General features: G+C 36.1%; 1 non-coding gene across 1 annotated transcript; it reads left to right on the forward strand.

Annotated features, from left to right (window-relative positions):
- The first annotated feature begins 15,174 nt into the window (after positions 1-15,174).
- Positions 15,175-15,280, forward strand: LOC140855938 (small nucleolar RNA R71). The gene has a single exon (XR_012139380.1). It is a non-coding gene; the product is annotated as a small nucleolar RNA R71 (small nucleolar RNA).
- Positions 15,281-17,985: the final 2,705 nt, after the last annotated feature.

Consider the following 17,985-nt stretch of genomic DNA (forward strand, 5'->3'; position numbering starts at 1 on the left):
CATAAACTGCTCCTGACCATAAGATCATCACGAGGATGGTGATCGATCCGGAAGATTGGTGTACAATCGCTTCCTTAGGGTAGATGAGTTTTGAGTTTATGGTGTGGAGACACCGGAGTAAGAGTACAGGTATTCATTGAGAACGAGAGTACTGAGCGTGACCACCTCGAGCAGTCATAAGGAAGTCTACCTTCTCGTCGATGACTAGTTCGATGCTGCAGTTGTGTGTCTAGTTCTTTGACTTGAGGTGCATCGTCGGTTCACTTTGAGTGTGTTATAGTTTGACTACACCATAACTCGGTCTCCTAGCCATCCAAAATCCTGAGGTGTATGTTGGCTGTAGCATATTCATTGTAGGAACCAGATCGCATCAAGATGGGATCTATCAACCTCGGTAGATGAGAGGAGTAGTCCTATGGTGATTGAAAGATCGAGTCCTTAAGCCCATGACCATGGCAAAGTGAAATAATGGAAAAGAGTTTTTCATTGGGGTTTCACATCGGACTCGGATCGATCGATTGATTCAATGACTGATGTTGGGTTTGACGAGTTCACCTTAAGCCTAATTCAGTCGGGACTCATGATAGAGGAACTCAATCACACAGGTAGCTGTACCGAGAGCTTCATCTTCAGTTCTGATAGGTTGCCACCATATACTGCTAGGTGTCACTGATGGATTTTGGAAGCAATTAGAATGATTTTGATGATTGATCATTCTAATTGTCTGAATCAAAAGAGTTCTGATCCATCGAAAGAAGTTTCGATGATGACGATGATGAGATCACGACATGTCTCATTACCATATAGAATTGAACCTAACTGGGTCACACAAATAAGGGTTAGGGTTTGGATGTCATCAATTGGGCTAGCCCAATTGATTTGGATAAGATCCAATTAGGTTCAAGAAAATTGTGCTAGCACTCGATTGAGCCTAACTTTCTCCTCATGTAATTTTTTCTGTCTCTACTAAGCCAAATTTGATCTAGCTCATCCAGAGAACCTTGAGAAGGTTTCTCTCAGTTTAAATGAAGCTTGTTCAGCTTAACTTGTCTTAATTCATGAGATGAATTTAAGACAACACCTGCTAATTTCTAGCACCTGTCAATTTCATTTTTGGACATCTGTCAAAAGTTGACATATGGGTCTTAAACTGAAGAGGACTTATTGGAGGATTTTTGTGGAGTGTCCACATGTATAAACCTAATCAAATTAGGTGCCATAATCAGATTATGGCATGAGCTCAATTGGATTTAAGTGGGCGCCCCAAATGGATAAGAACCAAAGAGTCCTGATAAACTTGGACTCTTTAGCGCCACCTTATTTGAGCCTATCCATTGTTAGTGCCAACATAGGAGAGAGCATGGAGATTTTTATCTGATGTAATCAGATGATGTCACTCCATCAATCAGAATTTTTTCAAAATTTATTGAAATTTTTTGATTGGTCGAATGATGTGGCACTGCGCAGCATACAGGGTCTATATAAACCCTCCTGCACCTAGGGTTTCGGGGCAGAACTTATTTTGTGCAAAAAACCCATTGGCTGCCACCCCCTCCCCTCTTCTCCATATCTTCCCTGCTATCCTTTTTCCCCTCTTCACATCCAAGAAGTTGTACATTCATCTGGCATAGGTGCAAGGCGTGGTGACGCCTGGAACAGAAGGCTGCAGGACTTCTTCGATAGGCTGCTGCTCCAACTTTAGAAGGAGTTCTGAAGTACTTTCAAATCAGATATTGATCTAATTTTTAGAGCGTAGAATCATGAGGAGAAGATGTTCCAGATCCTACCTAAGTGGATACTGGTAGAGGTCAAGCTCTTGTGTGGCTACATCAGAACCTCAAGCAGTGCTGCGATCATCTACAGGGTAATTAGATTACCCTTGAGGTATGTCTATCTTTCTCATGCTTTTAGATTTAATTTTGAAATTAAAATATTAGATAATAAAATTAGATCTAATAGACATTAGATATGAAATAGCATAGGATAAAAGTTTAAAATTTATTTCACCCCAGATTTGATGAAATCTGGAAGATCCTACACAGGAAAAAGGTGATTTTTTCTTCACTGGATCTCTCAGACCCAATGACATTCACTATTTACTTAAATAAGTTCACAAATGCATCACCATGTAAATGATCAAGAACTAAATCTAAATGGTAATCATCGAAATTAGGTGCTTACAGCCTCAGTGCAATGTTTGCACCATTGCCAACTCAAAAGAGTCACTTCACCTTCCCTCAATCCTCTTCCTTCCTTAGACCTTATATTAAAGTACGTAGTATGCACTAGAGTCTAATGTAAAAGAAAAAATTATAAGATCAATTTTGAGCAATTCAACATACCTTCCAAAGATGTTTAAATATTTTTTTAGATTCCCCAAGTATGTACCTCTAAACTTTTCAAGATCTCTTGGTTACCAGCATATTGACCAATTCAGTTAAGGCTATAATATTTATTCATATAATAGTTTCAGAAACTATTCATATGAATTAAAAATTATAAGATCAAATTCATTAGTAATTTCTTATACATGATCATGTCGAGCCTTTCAAGCTCTTCAATATTATTGATCATCGATCATGGATAATCTATCCATCATGCATCTCATGCACTGTACGACTCTGATCATCTCACAATTATTATAGATGAATCAGCATGTCATTGACAGTCAACATGTCCTTATGCATATATTGGATTTCATCAACTATGAAGTCTAATTTATAGCACCTAATCTAATTGTCAATATCCAACCATTTGTCAAGTATAGCTCATTGATCATAAATTAGATAAGCTGATGATATTGGGTTAACCTGATCAAGAATCATGACTTAATTTCTAAAAGCTAAGAACTATTCTTAGATTTTTGAGTCAGAATATATAATTGATTTCGATTAAGTGGTTGATATCTAGAATTCAAGCTCTAGGGTTAGAAGCTGAAGACTTGATCATAGAGAGTAAAAATTTAATTAGATAATGGTACTTGTAATAATTTATTCTAGAGACTTTAAAAATAAATAAAGACTCTCGCTAATTTTTTGAATCTCTCTTACTCCTCAGATGGCGAAACGAAAATCCTAACGCAATAATTGATTCTAGTGGGTACTGCGGTCCCATTGATATACGGTACCTCACCTAACAGTTATTGATGATATATATATTAATACGTGGATAACTCTTTATTTAGATGCTTCTCCAAGCATGTTGCAATGACTTGGTCTCTAAGTTCTGTAGCCTCACCTAACAGTTATTGGCATATTTCTTAGTTAAGTTCGACCTATTGTTCACCAGCGAGTGTAGTCATCATTGGGTCCCTCACCTAACAATTATTGGACCCAATCCCATCTTTATCCTAGGGCATCTAATGTCAATAGAGTGGTTGTGCCTTCCCAATACAACCGAACTACTGTAACCAGTCGAGAATGATCAACATCGAAAAAGGCACCCACATCTCTATAACGGTGGAAGACCAGTAGACTTAATATTTAGTGAGCAGATTTAGATTCAGGTCTCTTCTTATTAGTCACATACATCTAATGTAATGACTAATATGATTTGGGTCAATACATTACATGTCTGACCAACTTAGTCGGCATGGGTGAACTCGAGTCAATAAGTAACCTAATACAAAATATAATCTTCCAAGATGGCTAGGTAAGTGAAGATGAGTGGGAGCCCCCCCCCCCCCCCCGTTGCTTTCTTTAAACACCAACAAATTGGTCAGGTCAGACAATGGAACTAACTAAATAACCACCATCTAATACTTGCCTTAGATATCAAATTGGTTGATTAGAATTAATTAGGTTAACCTATAGATCCGGGCTCGAACTACTGAGCCAAATTCGATCTTGACTTAATCAATTCACATCACATGTGAATCAATTTGACCAACTATAACTAAATTTAATTTTTGAGCCCCTTTGACTTAATTCCAACCAACTTTTGATTAGGTTCGATCAACTGCTTAAAATCAAAAAAGATTCTAATCTGATTTAATCAATGACCCTGGTTGTAGTTTAGTCTCTAAACCTAATTTGTTCAACCCATACCAAAAGCTCATATTTTATGCATTGAAATTTAGATCTTAAATTCATAATTTTAGATCTTGTAATTTCAAATCTTAATTCTCAATTAAGTACATTATGTATATAGGTTTAGATTTAGATCTTGAAATATTTTCTAATCTAAATCATTTATGTTGTATCTCATACAATATTGCTGTTTGGAGAATCGAGTCGACTTCACCCTGGTATAGGAATCAACTTGTCACAGTGAGTCAGCACACACTGAGACAAATAGAAAACTATAGACCTAGCTTGCATAATTGAGTTGGTTTATCAGCAAATGAGTCGACCTACCAGAGTCTCGAGTCAACTTCAACAAATTAAGTCGACTCACCAAGCACTCGAGTCGACCTAATTGAAAATTGAGTTGACTCCATATGCATACCAGTCACAGTTTTATATTTTCACGCAAATAGAGCCTAAAATTTTGGATCTAGGATTTTGTAAAAATTAAGATTTAGAATTTGTGTCAAATAATATATCAAATATAATATTTTAACGATCTAAAATATATAAAAAATATATGCATAATCTGATTTAAATCTAAAACATATTTCATATATAATATTTTTGTTCACTATTCATCTTCATAGGAAACATCACAGTCGGCACCCCTATACATCATAAGAGAGAACCCATCGAATGGGCAAGAGAGGGACTTTAATCCCTTCATCATCTTATGATCGGATGGCCATGATGACTATTCTAATTTAATTACTAAGCTACTAAGAATTTAATCTAACATATCACATATGTAATCAATTAAAAATTAGATCAAATTATCTTTCACATGTCAAACATATGAACAATAATATGGAATCTATGCATATAATAAAAATTTCAGTAAGCATACTAGATCTAAATTAAACCTTAATTAATATTTTTATATCTAAAACTAATTTTAGATCTAAATAATTTATGATTTATTTTAGATCTGAAATAATTTTAAATCTAAAATAATTCTGTAATCATATTACAGTATGCATAAAAATCAGATCTAACATTAATCGATGTTCTACATCATTCTAGGACAACCGTTCCGCATAATAAGATTATGCCAGGGTAATCTTATTTCAAAATGACATGGATCATCTTACTAACCTTCAGATTTAATTTTTATACATCAAATTTTAGATCTAAGAGATTTTTATACTCGTATCAGAACCTATGCTCTGATACCACTGTTAAAAAACTGATACGATTTCGTACATATAGTTTAAAAATTTTTTTAGACATCTATATAGCAAAAAAAAATAAATTAAAATATTTTTAATTTGAACATATATCAGATCTGAAAACTATAGTTAGGATCTTGATATGAACAATCAACCATGATCTAAAATCTAAAAAAAAAAATTATCAGTTAGAAAAAAATCAAATGGAGATTAGATCTCCATACCTCAGATCCTGCAGATGTCCCAGGTTCTGATCGTAGCCACACGTACATCCGATCTCTATTGGTATCTATACAGAGATGTCTGATCAAAGTATTAAGATCACGGATGTACTAACACCTTATAGATCTCGCTCCTCATCCTTAGATCTAGATCTCTTCTTTTAGATCTTGAAGAAAAAAAAAATCACTATGCGAACTCTTTTCCGTAGATCCGATAGGATCTGAATCAGATCATCATGAAGAGAAGAAGAACCCTTCTTCTTCTTTTCTTCTCTCATTTTTCTCATCTTAGATCTGATCACCATCAGATCTGGGCTTGGATGAAGGGGAGAAGGGAGGAAGAGGCATAGGATATTGATGTAAGAAAGAAGACTCCTCACCTTTCTCACGCATGCCTCCTCTTTTTCTCAAAAGTTTGTCACACACAACTCTATCCCTCACACCCCTAAAGGAGATAAGATCAAATCTTATCTAAATAAGGGTACCATGGTGTGGAAAAGAGGAAGGAAAAAAATTTTGCACCAAAAGAAAATGCATGAAATCTTTCACACCAATTTTTAGCACACGTCCACATTCTCCAATTTTCTTTTGTCGCATGAAAACTTTTTCTATACCCTAATCAGATATATTTCTATCTTATTTTAAATCAAATTTAAATAAAAAAAATTTAGATGAGAAAGAATTCCAGATAAAGTGGGGTGCCAACTATTGGTGCCCCCTCTCCCTCACGCATGCAAAAACAAAAGTGGCAAGAAAAACCATCACCCCACTTCTTTCTTGGCATAGTTTCTAGAGAGAGAGTCTTAGAAAACTTGGGCTCTCTGAGTCATGGTTCGTCTGGTTCAAGTTGGGCCTTAATCGAGTTCAAATAGAGTCCAAAACAAGCCAAATTCGAAAAGGCTATCAAGCCTAATCCAATTAAGCTTGAAATCCAAATCTGATTTGGATAATTGAACCCAATTAATATTAAATTAAATTAAGTCTAATTAAATAAAATTTGATTTAAATTAATTAAAATTTAATTTATAATTTAATCAGCTTCAAAAAAATTAAAATATTTATAATTAAGTCTCTGCATTAATAATTAGCAGCTATCAAAACTATAACGATTACAAATTAGTAGTTTTTAAAATTCAAACTATCAATCTGATTGATAATTCAAATATGATCCAAGTCATTGATCAGGTCATGCTCCTTTTGTATGTGACCCCTCAGGTTCTATTCTGTCTGGTAGTGAGACATACCATGATCTCCATCATAGTATCATCAAAATATTTTTCGATGGGCTGAAATGATTCCAACTCACCTTAACAAAGATCGTTGATCTGAAAATAACCTTAGTAAGTTCTCATAATCCATCAGTGATGTTTAGCAATATATAGTGATAACCCAGTAGAATAGAAAAGTGAATGTTTAGGTACAGTTATCATATGATACAATCTCTCTATCGTGAGTCCCGACTTGATGGAGGTCATGGAGAACTCATCAAACCCCATCATCAGTCATATGCTAGATTGGCTTGACTCGAGTTCATCTGTGAATTTCGTGAAAACTCTTTTTCAATATTCATACTTACTCTGGCCAGAGATTTTCTAAACTCAGTCTTATGAATTGCATAGGACTTCTTCTTTTCTACCAAGATCGATAGATTCCATCTAGATGCATCCTACTCCAAACAATGAATCTGAACTTACAATAACCAACATACATAGTAAGAACCTGAATGGCTAGGGACCAAGAGAACATGTAGTCAAACTATATAGCCTCACTACGAATAGTCAGGATACCGCAGGTCAAAAGATGAGTCACACTACTATAGCATCGAGAAAGATCACTGATGTGTGAGTAGACATCTAGTGATTTCTCGTATTGATCATGCTCAGTGCAAGTTATTCTCTAACAACCACCTGCACTCTCATCTCAGTGTCTCTATACTGCATACTTGATACTCATCTACCCTAAAGGGAGGTGATCCGTACACTGATTTTGAATGAATTGATCACTATTCTTCGTGATGATCCTTCGATCAGGAGTATTTAGAAATTAACCACTAATGATGTATGTCTCAAATTCTCAACACCTTAAAAATATATAAAATTATTTTTGTTAATTTTTAAGATAAATCATGGATATATAAACATGATTGGTTTTAAAGACTGCCCATCAAGTACAAAACATATTCTAGAGAAAGGTATGTGTCAGCTCAGATTGATTTCGAGGACACACATCTAACATTATATGCATAAGTGGCTTATGATCTTGAAATTATTTCAGATCTAAACCTAATGTCATATATCATATATATGTAGTTTCAGATCTAAATTAAACATGCATTACATATACATTACATTTTAGATCTAAAACTAAAATTACATATATTAAATACATATAAAATTAGATCTAAAATAATGATTAAAATATTTAAAAATATCTTTTCAAAAATTGATTCACATCAAACTAGGACAACCTTTACAATATAGGAGGTAAATCCTATATTAGGACAACCTTATATCAGTTTGATGTAAACTTTTAGTCATTCTAATTTCAGATCTAAACTTAAAATTAAACATATTACATATGCTAATTTTTAGATCTAAAAGATTAATATAATTACTTTGAAAATAGTTTTCAAAATCGATCAATCTTGTGCTAGGACAACTGATGCGTAGTCGTTGATAGCACCAAAAATAACTCTACTCACTACATAGGTAGGATGAGTCGAGATCGTATCCTCAGGGACCTTGGGCTAAGTTGAGATTACAAAATAAAAGAAAGAAGCATTATTTTGGTTTAGAAAATGAATTATCTTAAAATTTATGTACTTAGAAAATAAAGAGCTCGGGAGTTTTGAATTAATTTGCACTAGCAGAGTTGTATCTCTTTTTTAATTAAATAGATGCGATTAATCTTAGAAAAAATATCTATCTTCCCTCAACATGCCCCGTATCTATAGATCACGGTGCGTCTTTAAAAAGTACTAGGTAAACAACTATTCTTCCCTCGGCACACCCCGTATCCGTAGATCACGGTGCATCTCCGGAAAGTAAAAGTTGTTCCTAATATTAATCTAACAAGAAAGCATAAATAAAAGCATATGAAAGAGAGCAAATAAAGAACTCATGACGATTTAAATAAAAAGCATAATCTTTATTGCATATAAAGAAATACAAGAAAGTTTAGAACAATAAACCATCTCTGTGTCGTTATAAAATTTTTTCTCCACTCCCGAGACTGCTAGCCTAGCTGCTCATGAAGTAGTTCCTTTCTATTCCTCTATGCAAGGCTCTAGAAGAATTTTTGGGCTCCACCTCCAATGGGAGTACAAAAATCTTTTTATAGGTGTTAGGAAGGAGGAGTTTTATATGATTTTCCGATGTGGGACTAAAAAAAATGCTAAAGACTAAAAGATGGATGGATAAGATGGAAGGATCACAAATAAATAAAGAAAATACAAATCTTTCCTATCAAAGTATTTTTAAATATTAATTTTTTTTCTTTTAATAAGCATCTGTTCGTCCGTCAGCAAAAACTCCCCGCGAACCCGCCTGCCGCGTGCCCGCTCGCCGTGCGCCCACACCCGCGTGATGCCACACCCATGCCCGCACTCGCACCCACGCCGCGTCCGCCCCGTGTCCATGCGCTCACCCGCACGCCCAAGAACACTGCCGCATGAACATTCTTTTTGTATTCCAAAAAGAAACTTTGTTTCTTCACAATGACGTCTATATCCTTTTGGATTTCTTGCATAGTATCTTCATTTTCTATAATACCGTATGCATCCTTCTTTTATTTTAATTTTATTTTAAGTCCAAATTTCTTCAAACTTGAGTCTTTTTGATCTATGAATCAGATCCTTTGTATCGGCGATCATCTTTCTTGTAAAACATAAAAAGAACCATCAAATTCTTAATAAATAAAATAAATTAAATATAATTTTTTGCTTTAAATGACTTAAATTAAGTATTTATCACACCCCCTAACTTGAATTTTACTCATCCTTGAGTAAAATAGATATATCAGCATTGTGTACCGACTCGGTCTTGAATCAAAAATTAGGTTAGGCATCCCAAAAGGTAGATGATACCTGGTCAGACCATTAAAGAGATATTTCATTGGATTATCAATTTGACTCAATTAGTAGCTGAGTATTAACTAAAGAAATTTTAAGAGCTTTTCTTTCACCAACTCCCCACTTTACTCTTTAAATCCTCTAACTTAATGGGAGAGAGGTTTATTATCTTCTTGCAATTTAGTCTCCTTATTATCCACTATATATATATATATATATTTTAACATTGCCTACCTTTTTACGCAAACCACAACGCTTACTTAGGCGAAAGGGCCCGGTTACTCAGTAGAAAACCAATGTTGTTGTTTTTTTTTTTTTTTTTAGATAAATTTTAAGGAGAATTTTTGCATACCTCGACCTTTCCACCCAATCTCTCATGAAGCAGATTCTTTATTGAGATCAGTAAGAAGAGGGTTGTAGAATCACTCCTAAAATTTGGTCTAGTCTAAACAGTACCATTCATTGAGTTTTTTTAATAATTTATTCCTCAGTATCTCTAAAATTGTCTTGACCATTAATTATTCATTGTTTAGGATGCCTAATTGACTCTTAATCAAAATAAAATTTGGATACACAAAACTAATTATTTCTGACCATACTCGAGGATTTGATTAATTTCCTTCCCCCCCAACTTAATCTACATTATCTTCAATGGAGTAGGAAAGCAAAGAAAATAAAAGGAGAGAGTGCACTTGAGATAATTTTACTTCGAAAGTTGAAGATAGCTTCATTGATTAATAGGCTCTTGTTCTAAATTTTTGCAGCTGTAGTAAAGTAAAAAAATATGAAATCATTGGGTTACCTCCCAACAAGTGCTAAGTTTTACGTCTTCAGCCAGACTGAATTGAGTATTATGGCGATATTGGATCCACTAAATCAACAGATTCAATTAATTCTCTATCACTAATTCCATCTATGTAAGGTTTCAATCGCTGACCATTCACTTTAAAGGTGTTCCTCTGTTTAGGATTTTTGAGTTCTATAGCTCCATGAGGAAATACTTGAGTTACAATGAAAGGTCTGTCCCAACGTGAGCGAAGTTTTTCAGAAAACAGCCACAACCTAGAATTGAAGAGCCAAACTTTTTGATTGGGCTTGAACATTTTTCGTGCAATGAATTTATTATGGTATGCTTTAGTTCGAGCCTTATAAATTTTGACACTCTCATACGCTTCATTGCGTAGCTCTTCAAGTTCATTTAATTGGAGTCTCCTATTGGAACCTGCATTTTTCATATCAAAGTTAAATTACCGTATGGCCCAAAATGCATGATGTTCCAATTCCACCGGCAGATGACAAGCTTTTCCGAATACAAGTCGATAAGGAGACATTCCTATGGATGTTTTAAAAGCAGTACGGTAAGCCCATAATGCATCGTCTAAGTGAAGAGACCAATCCTTTCTATCGAGCCTAATCGTCTTTTCTAGGATATGTTTAATCTCCCTATTTGACACCTCTACCTGACCATTAGTTTGGGGGTGATATGGTATGGCCACTTTGTGTGAAATATTATATTTTTTCATAAGTGCTTTAAAATATTTATTCATAAAATGAGTCCCCCCATCACTAATGATCACCCTTGGGATGTCAAATTGACTAATGATGTTTCGTTGGATAAAACTAGTTACAATTTTATTATCATTAGTCCGTGTAGCTACTTCCTCCACCCATTTTGATACGTAATCAACTGCCACTAGAATATATTCGAATCCAAATGAGGCTGGAAAAGGTCCCATGAAATCAATCCCCCAAACATCGAAGATTTCTACTACTAAAATGGGGGTCAGCGGCATCATATCCTTCTTGGATAAATTTTTTGTTTGCTGACATCGCAGACAACTTAGCCAAATTCATGTGCATCCTTGAAAAGCGTTGGCCAATAAAACCCACTCTATAGCACTTTTGCTGTAGTTTTTCTTCCACTAAAATGTCCCCACATGTCGAAGAATGACAAAAAGTGAGAATGCTTTGGAATTCACTCTCGGGGACACAACGATGAATAACTTGGTCAGGACAGTATTTGAATAGTTCAGGTTCTTCCTAGAATAATGTTTAATTTGCGAGAAAAATCAATCCTTTTCTTGTTTTATCCAGTGAGAAGGTACTTGTCCTGTTGACAAGTAATTGACAATATGGGCAAACCATGGAGGATGGCTAGAGGAGATTGCGAAAAGTTGTTCGTCAGAAAATTTTTCTTTGACCTCATCTATGCCTATCGTGTGTTCAACTAAGATCCTGGAGATGTGATTAGCTACCACATTCTCAGAACCCTTCTTATCTCGGATTTTCAGATCAAATTCTTGTAAAAGAAGGATCCATCTGATCAAAATGGTTTAGTATCTTTCTTTGAGAGGAGATGTTTAGAGCTGCATGATTAGAGTAAACTAGAACTTAGACCCTAACAGATATGAGCAAAATTTTTCAAGGCGAACACTACTCTAGTAGCTCTTTTTCTGTTGTAGTGTAGTTTAATTGGGCATCGAAAGAGTCTTGCTAGCATAATAGATCACATGTGGCTCTTTATTGATTTTTTGGCCTAAGACGGCACCTATTGAAAGTCAGAGGCATCACACATAATCTCAAATGGAATGGACCTGTCAGGGGGTTTTATTATAGGTGCTGTTGTCAGGACTGTTCGTAATGTGTTGAATGCTTTCAAACAGTCTTCGTCAAAGAAAATGGTGTATCCTTGGCCAACAGATTGCACAAGGGTCTTGAAATCTTGCTAAAGTCTTTGATGAAGCGTCTATAAAATCCGCATGACCTAAGAAGGATCGTATTTGTCGGACCGAAGTAGGGGGTGGTAGTTTGAAATGACCTCAACTTTGGCTTTATCTACTCGATCCCTCTTTCAGAAATAATATGTCCTAATACAATTCCTTTCGCACCATGAAATGGCTCTTTTCCCAACTTAGGACAAGATTTGTCTCCATACACCGTTTAAGAACTTTGGAAAGATTATGGAGACAATCCTCAAAGGTGGTTCCAAACACAAAAAATCATCCATAAAAACTTCAAGATATTTGTCCACCATATCCAAAAAAATGCCAGTATGCACGTTGAAATGTAGCGGGTGCATTGCAAAGCCCGAATGGCATACGCGAAAAGTGAAGGTGCCATAGGGGAGGTGAAGGTAGTCTTTTCTTGGTCATCCAAAAATACAGTACTTGATTGTACCCTGAATAACCATCAAGAAAATAGAAAAAACTTTGTCCTGCTAACGTTCTAAGATTTGGTGATGAAGGGCAATGAAAAATGGTCCTTCCTAGTAACGGCATTAGTTTTCTATAATCTATGCATACTCGCCATCCAGATGATATGCGAGTGGGAAGCAGTTCACCTTCTTCGTTCTCAACCACAGTAATACCTATTTCTTAGGTACTACTTGAGTGGGACTGACCCATTTACTATCGGATATGGGGTAGATGATTCCAGCATCTAACCACTTTACCACCTCTTTTTTTACTACTTCACGCATGTTTGGGTTCAATCTCCTCTGCATATCTCGATGGGGTTTGGCATGTCTCAAAATGAATATGGTGCATGCAAATGGAGGGTCAATTCCTTTTAAATCGGCAATGGACCAACCGATAGCCTCTTTGTGTTCCTTCAGAATACCAACCAATTGTGCTTCCTGATTAGGGTCAAGTCTGATGCAATGATTGCCGGGAGGGTGTCATGAGTCCTAAAATACATACTTGAGCGTAGCAGGAAGGGGTTTCAATTCTAAGTAGGTGGTGATTCTAAAGATGGGATATTGGTGTACTGGCTAATGTGGCAATGGCTCATACTTGATTGTCCATGAGGAGTGGTTTTATCGTGTGGTGTATCCAACAAGATGTTAACTTCTTTATATATTCCTCAAAGTCATACACTCCAAAGTGAGCCAAGCAAGTATCTAAGGGTCTGGTGCTAGAATTTGGGTGTTGCATCTTCTATAATATCTTCTAGTGTATCTACTTCGAAGCAACTATCCATTGATGGTCCTTGGGAAGCACCAAACACATTCAGTCTTAGTTTCTTATTCCCAAACGATACGTCCATGACTCCTGTCCTACAATTAATGCATGCATTTGCCGTAGCTAGGAAGGGTCATCCTAAGATAATTGAATTTGTCTGGGGTTGCCACTTAGTTCCATGTCGAGAACCAAAAATCAACTGAAAGTAAAATCATCTACCTTGACCAAGACATCCTCAAGCATTCCACATGGTTCCTTAATTGATCTATCGGCTAATTGCAGTGTGACTGATGTGGGTTTCAGTTCTCAATCCAAAAAGTTCATACACCGAACTAGGTAAAAGATTCACACTTGCCCCTAATCCAGAAGAGCTTTTTCAATGTGATAATCTCCTATAACACAAAAATGATGGGACTCCTGGGTCCTTAAGCTTTGGAGGAGTGACATGCTGGAAGACAGAACTAGCCTGTTCAGTGAGGCATACTTTCTTTGGATTTGTGATCTAGATTTACATTTTTGGATGTACAAATCTTCAAAATTTGGCATAAGTAGGGATCTGTTTGATTGCATCTAGAAGGAAAGATTAATTTGGACTTGCTTAAACAATTCCAACATCTCTCGAGTTTTCCTCCCTTCTTATCTACAGGAATAGGGGCTTTCAGGGTATCCGAAAATGGGCTTTAGGCAAGTAAGATGATTCCGGTGCAGTTGGTTCATTCTCTATTTTCAGGTCCTCCTTGTTCTTGGGTGATTTGGCTTCGGTTAGAGGTTTAGGGATGGTCTTATTGGTTTTACTAGTGTGTTCAATGATCTTCCCACTTCTCAAGTCATGATTGATTTGGCATGTTCAGAAAAAACTTCTGGGGTATTAGAGCTCTCAATCACAAATTGCCCTCTTGGGTTGCTCTCGGGTTGGCAAGGTAATTTTCTCCTTCCCTCCTACTGAATGCAGTCGCTAGTTGACCTATTTGGGTCTCTAGCTTAGCAATGGATTATGTGTGGGAGTTAAGGGTCTGAGTGTTGACTTCTAATCATTCTAGTGCTTTCAGAATTTTTTCCTCAAAAGCTGATCTGTGACCAGTAGTAGACGGTTGAGGAACATTTTGAAATTGATGGTATGGTCCATGCCTATATGTTGGGTCCTGATATTGAGGTCGAGGTGGCAGGGCCAACCACTGGTTGTGGTCTCCAAAAAAATTTGGATGTTTCTCCAACGGGGTTATAAGTGTTCGAATATGGATCATTTCCTGGTCTACGAGCTTGTTGGACTTGAGCTTGCTGAACCTGCTCGTGCACAAACTCAGAAAATTGAGGTATGGCTGGGCATTCACTAACAAAATGGTTCGGACTTGCACACAATGCACAAACTTCTTGGATTGGGTTAGGTGGAATCGGGATTGTCCATATTTAGAAGACGATCTAATTTTTGGGACAGTTCATCTACCTTATGATGGATATCTATGGCATTTCCTACTTCATATATTCCACCTCTCTTTGGGTTTAACATGGGTTTATCTCTAATAGAGGAAGACATATGATGTAATGAATTTTCACTTAAAATTTCAAGCAGTTGCCATGCCTCATCCTCACTTTTTAGCATGAATGTCCCACTGCATGATGCATCGACCATTTGTCGATGTCTTTCTGATAGCCCATCATAAAAATATTGGATTAACTGCCACTTGGGTACAGCTTGGTGGGGATATTTTCTAATAAGGTCCTTTAATCTCTCCCATGTTTCATGAAATATTTCTCCATCTAATTGGGAAAAACTAGTTATGGCTTTCCTTATTTGATTAGTTTTTCCTATGAAAAATATTTCTTGAGAAACTCTCCTTGCAGCTGGTCCCAGGTTGATATAGTCATGGAATCCAAAGTATGTAGCCAGTATTTGGCTTTGTCCTTAAGTGAGAAAGGGAATAATTTTAACCTAAGAGCATCATCGGAGAAGTTGTGAATTTTGACGGTTGAGCATATCTCAAAAATTCTTCAAGATGTTTATAAGGGTCCTCATTACTAAGTCTATAAAATAAAGATAACAGTTGGATTATACTGGACTTAATTTCATATTGAGTGGCCTCTACAGGAGGCACTTGAATACAAGGAGAGTAGGTATATGTGGAAGGAGTAAAGTACTCCTTCAATTGCTTGGGTGGATCATTCTCCTGATTTTGGTCCATATTTTTACGTCTGTTGGCTCTAAAGGTTCTTTTTATTTCTGGATCAAAAGGTTGGATTTCTGGTCGTAACGATCTACGGCCAAGCATACACCTTACAATTGTACTTTAGAGCAAACACAAAAAATTTTAGTTTTTATAATATATATATATTTTTATAATAAATTGAGAAAAGAATGAAGAAAATCTAAAGAGAAGAATCTAAGAATCTTAAATCTATGAAAAGAGAGAAATTAGTTAATGTTTAGATGTTAATTGCAATCAATTTAAACAAGTATAGACTCTCTATCCTAAGGTTAACTTAGATCTAGATAGCTCCTAATTTTCAAGACCGCCTTTGAGCACTCCAAGCTCAAGACTGACTAACTGACTCGGCCAGGTAAGCGTAAGATGTGGGAGGTTCCCTGCTCGTTGCTTTCCTTAGATACCAACTGAGTTGGCCAGGTCAGTTAACGGAACCAATTGAAAACCACTTTCTTTAACCACTTGCCTTAGACACCAAGCAATTAACCAATCCGCACTCGGTTCAACTCTAGAGCTTTCTTATCCTATTGAGCTCGAAATCCTTAGGGGTCAACGTCTAATTAATTTTAGATTAAGGTCTAGGTTATGCAAATACAAGGGAGTGATTTGTGGGCCAAGAAAGGGTGATCAAATTCCCACCTTATCTGATTAATGGGTTATTGCCCTGAAGATTAATTATGGAGATGAGATGCAAAGAAACAAGGAGTCCAATCAAGTTAGAAATTTTTATATTTGAGGTTACGCTATTTTAGTTAAGTGTTATGAAATGTCAGTGGCTTTTTTTTTTAATTCAACCGTGCCAAGGTCCCCGACAACGCTGCCAAGATTTGATGCGTAGTCGTTGATAGCACCAAAAATAACTCTACTCACTATGTAGGTAGGATGAGTCAAGATCGTATCCTCAGGGACCTTGGGCTAAGTTGAGATTATAAAATAAAAGAAAGAAGCATTGTTTTGATTTAGAAAATAAATTATCTTAAAATTGATGTAATTAGAAAATAAAGAGCTCGAGAGTTTTGAATTAATTTTGCACTAGTAGAGTTGTATCTCTTTTTTTTTAATTAAATAGATTTGATTAATCTTAAGAAAAATACCTATCTTTTCTCGGCACGCCCCGTACCCGTAGATCATGGTGCATCTCCAGAAAGTACTAGGTAAATAACTCTTCTTTCTTCGGCATGCCCCGTATCCATAGATCACGATGCATCTTCGGAAAGTAAAAGTTATTCCTAATATTAATCTAACAAGAAAGCATAAATAAAAGCATATGAAAGAGAGCAAATAAAGAACTCATGATGATTTAAATAAAAAGTATAATCTTTATTGCATATAAAGAAATACAAGAAAGTTTAGAACAATAAACCATCTCTGTGTCGTTACAAAATTTTTTCTCCACTCTCGAGACTGCAAGCCTAGCTGCTCATGAAGTAGTCCCTTTCTATTCCTCTATGCAAGGCTCTAGAAGAATTTCTGGGCTCCCCCTCCAATGGGAGTACAAAAGTCTTTTTATAGGTGTTAGGAGGGAGGAGTTTACATGATTTTCTGATGTGGGACTAAAAAAATGCTAAAGACTAAAAGATGGATGGATAAGATGAAAAGATCACAAATAAATAAAGAAAATATAAATCTTTCCTCTCAAAATATTTCTAAGTATTAATTTTTTTCCTTTAATAAGCATCTGTTTGTTCGCCAGCAAAAACTCCCCGCGAACCTGCCTGCCGCGCGCCCGCTCGCCGCGCGTCCGCACCTGCACGCCCGCACCCGCATGTCTGCGCACGCCCGCTCGCGATGCCGCCCCGTGTCCGCCCCGCACTTGCCCCGCACTCGCACCCACGCGCGCCCGTGCACACGCCCACGCACGCCTGCGTGAACACTGTCGCGTGAACATTGCTTTTTTTATTCCAAAAAGAAACTTTTGTTTCTTCACAATGACGTCTATATCCTTTTGGATTTCTTGCATAGTATCTTTATTTTCTATAATTTCGTATGCATCCTTCTTTTATTTTAAATTTATTTTAAGTCTAATTTTCTTCAAACTTGAGTCTTTTTGATCTATGAATCAGACTCTTTGTATCGACGATCATTTTTTCTGTAAAACATAAAAAAACATCAAATTTTTAGTAAATAAAATAAATTAAATATGATTTTCTGCTTTAAATGACTTAAATTAAGTGTTTATCATGGTTCAAACTCAATCACATTAGGTCAAAGCAACAAGTCAAGGGTTAGCACAAACACTTTTGCATTGAACCCAATTGGAAACTTGGGTTAATTCATGTGCTAGCAATTCAATTAACCA

Source organism: Elaeis guineensis, chromosome 2, assembly GCF_000442705.2.
Source record: "Elaeis guineensis isolate ETL-2024a chromosome 2, EG11, whole genome shotgun sequence".
NCBI classification, from domain to species: Eukaryota; Viridiplantae; Streptophyta; class Magnoliopsida; order Arecales; family Arecaceae; genus Elaeis; species Elaeis guineensis.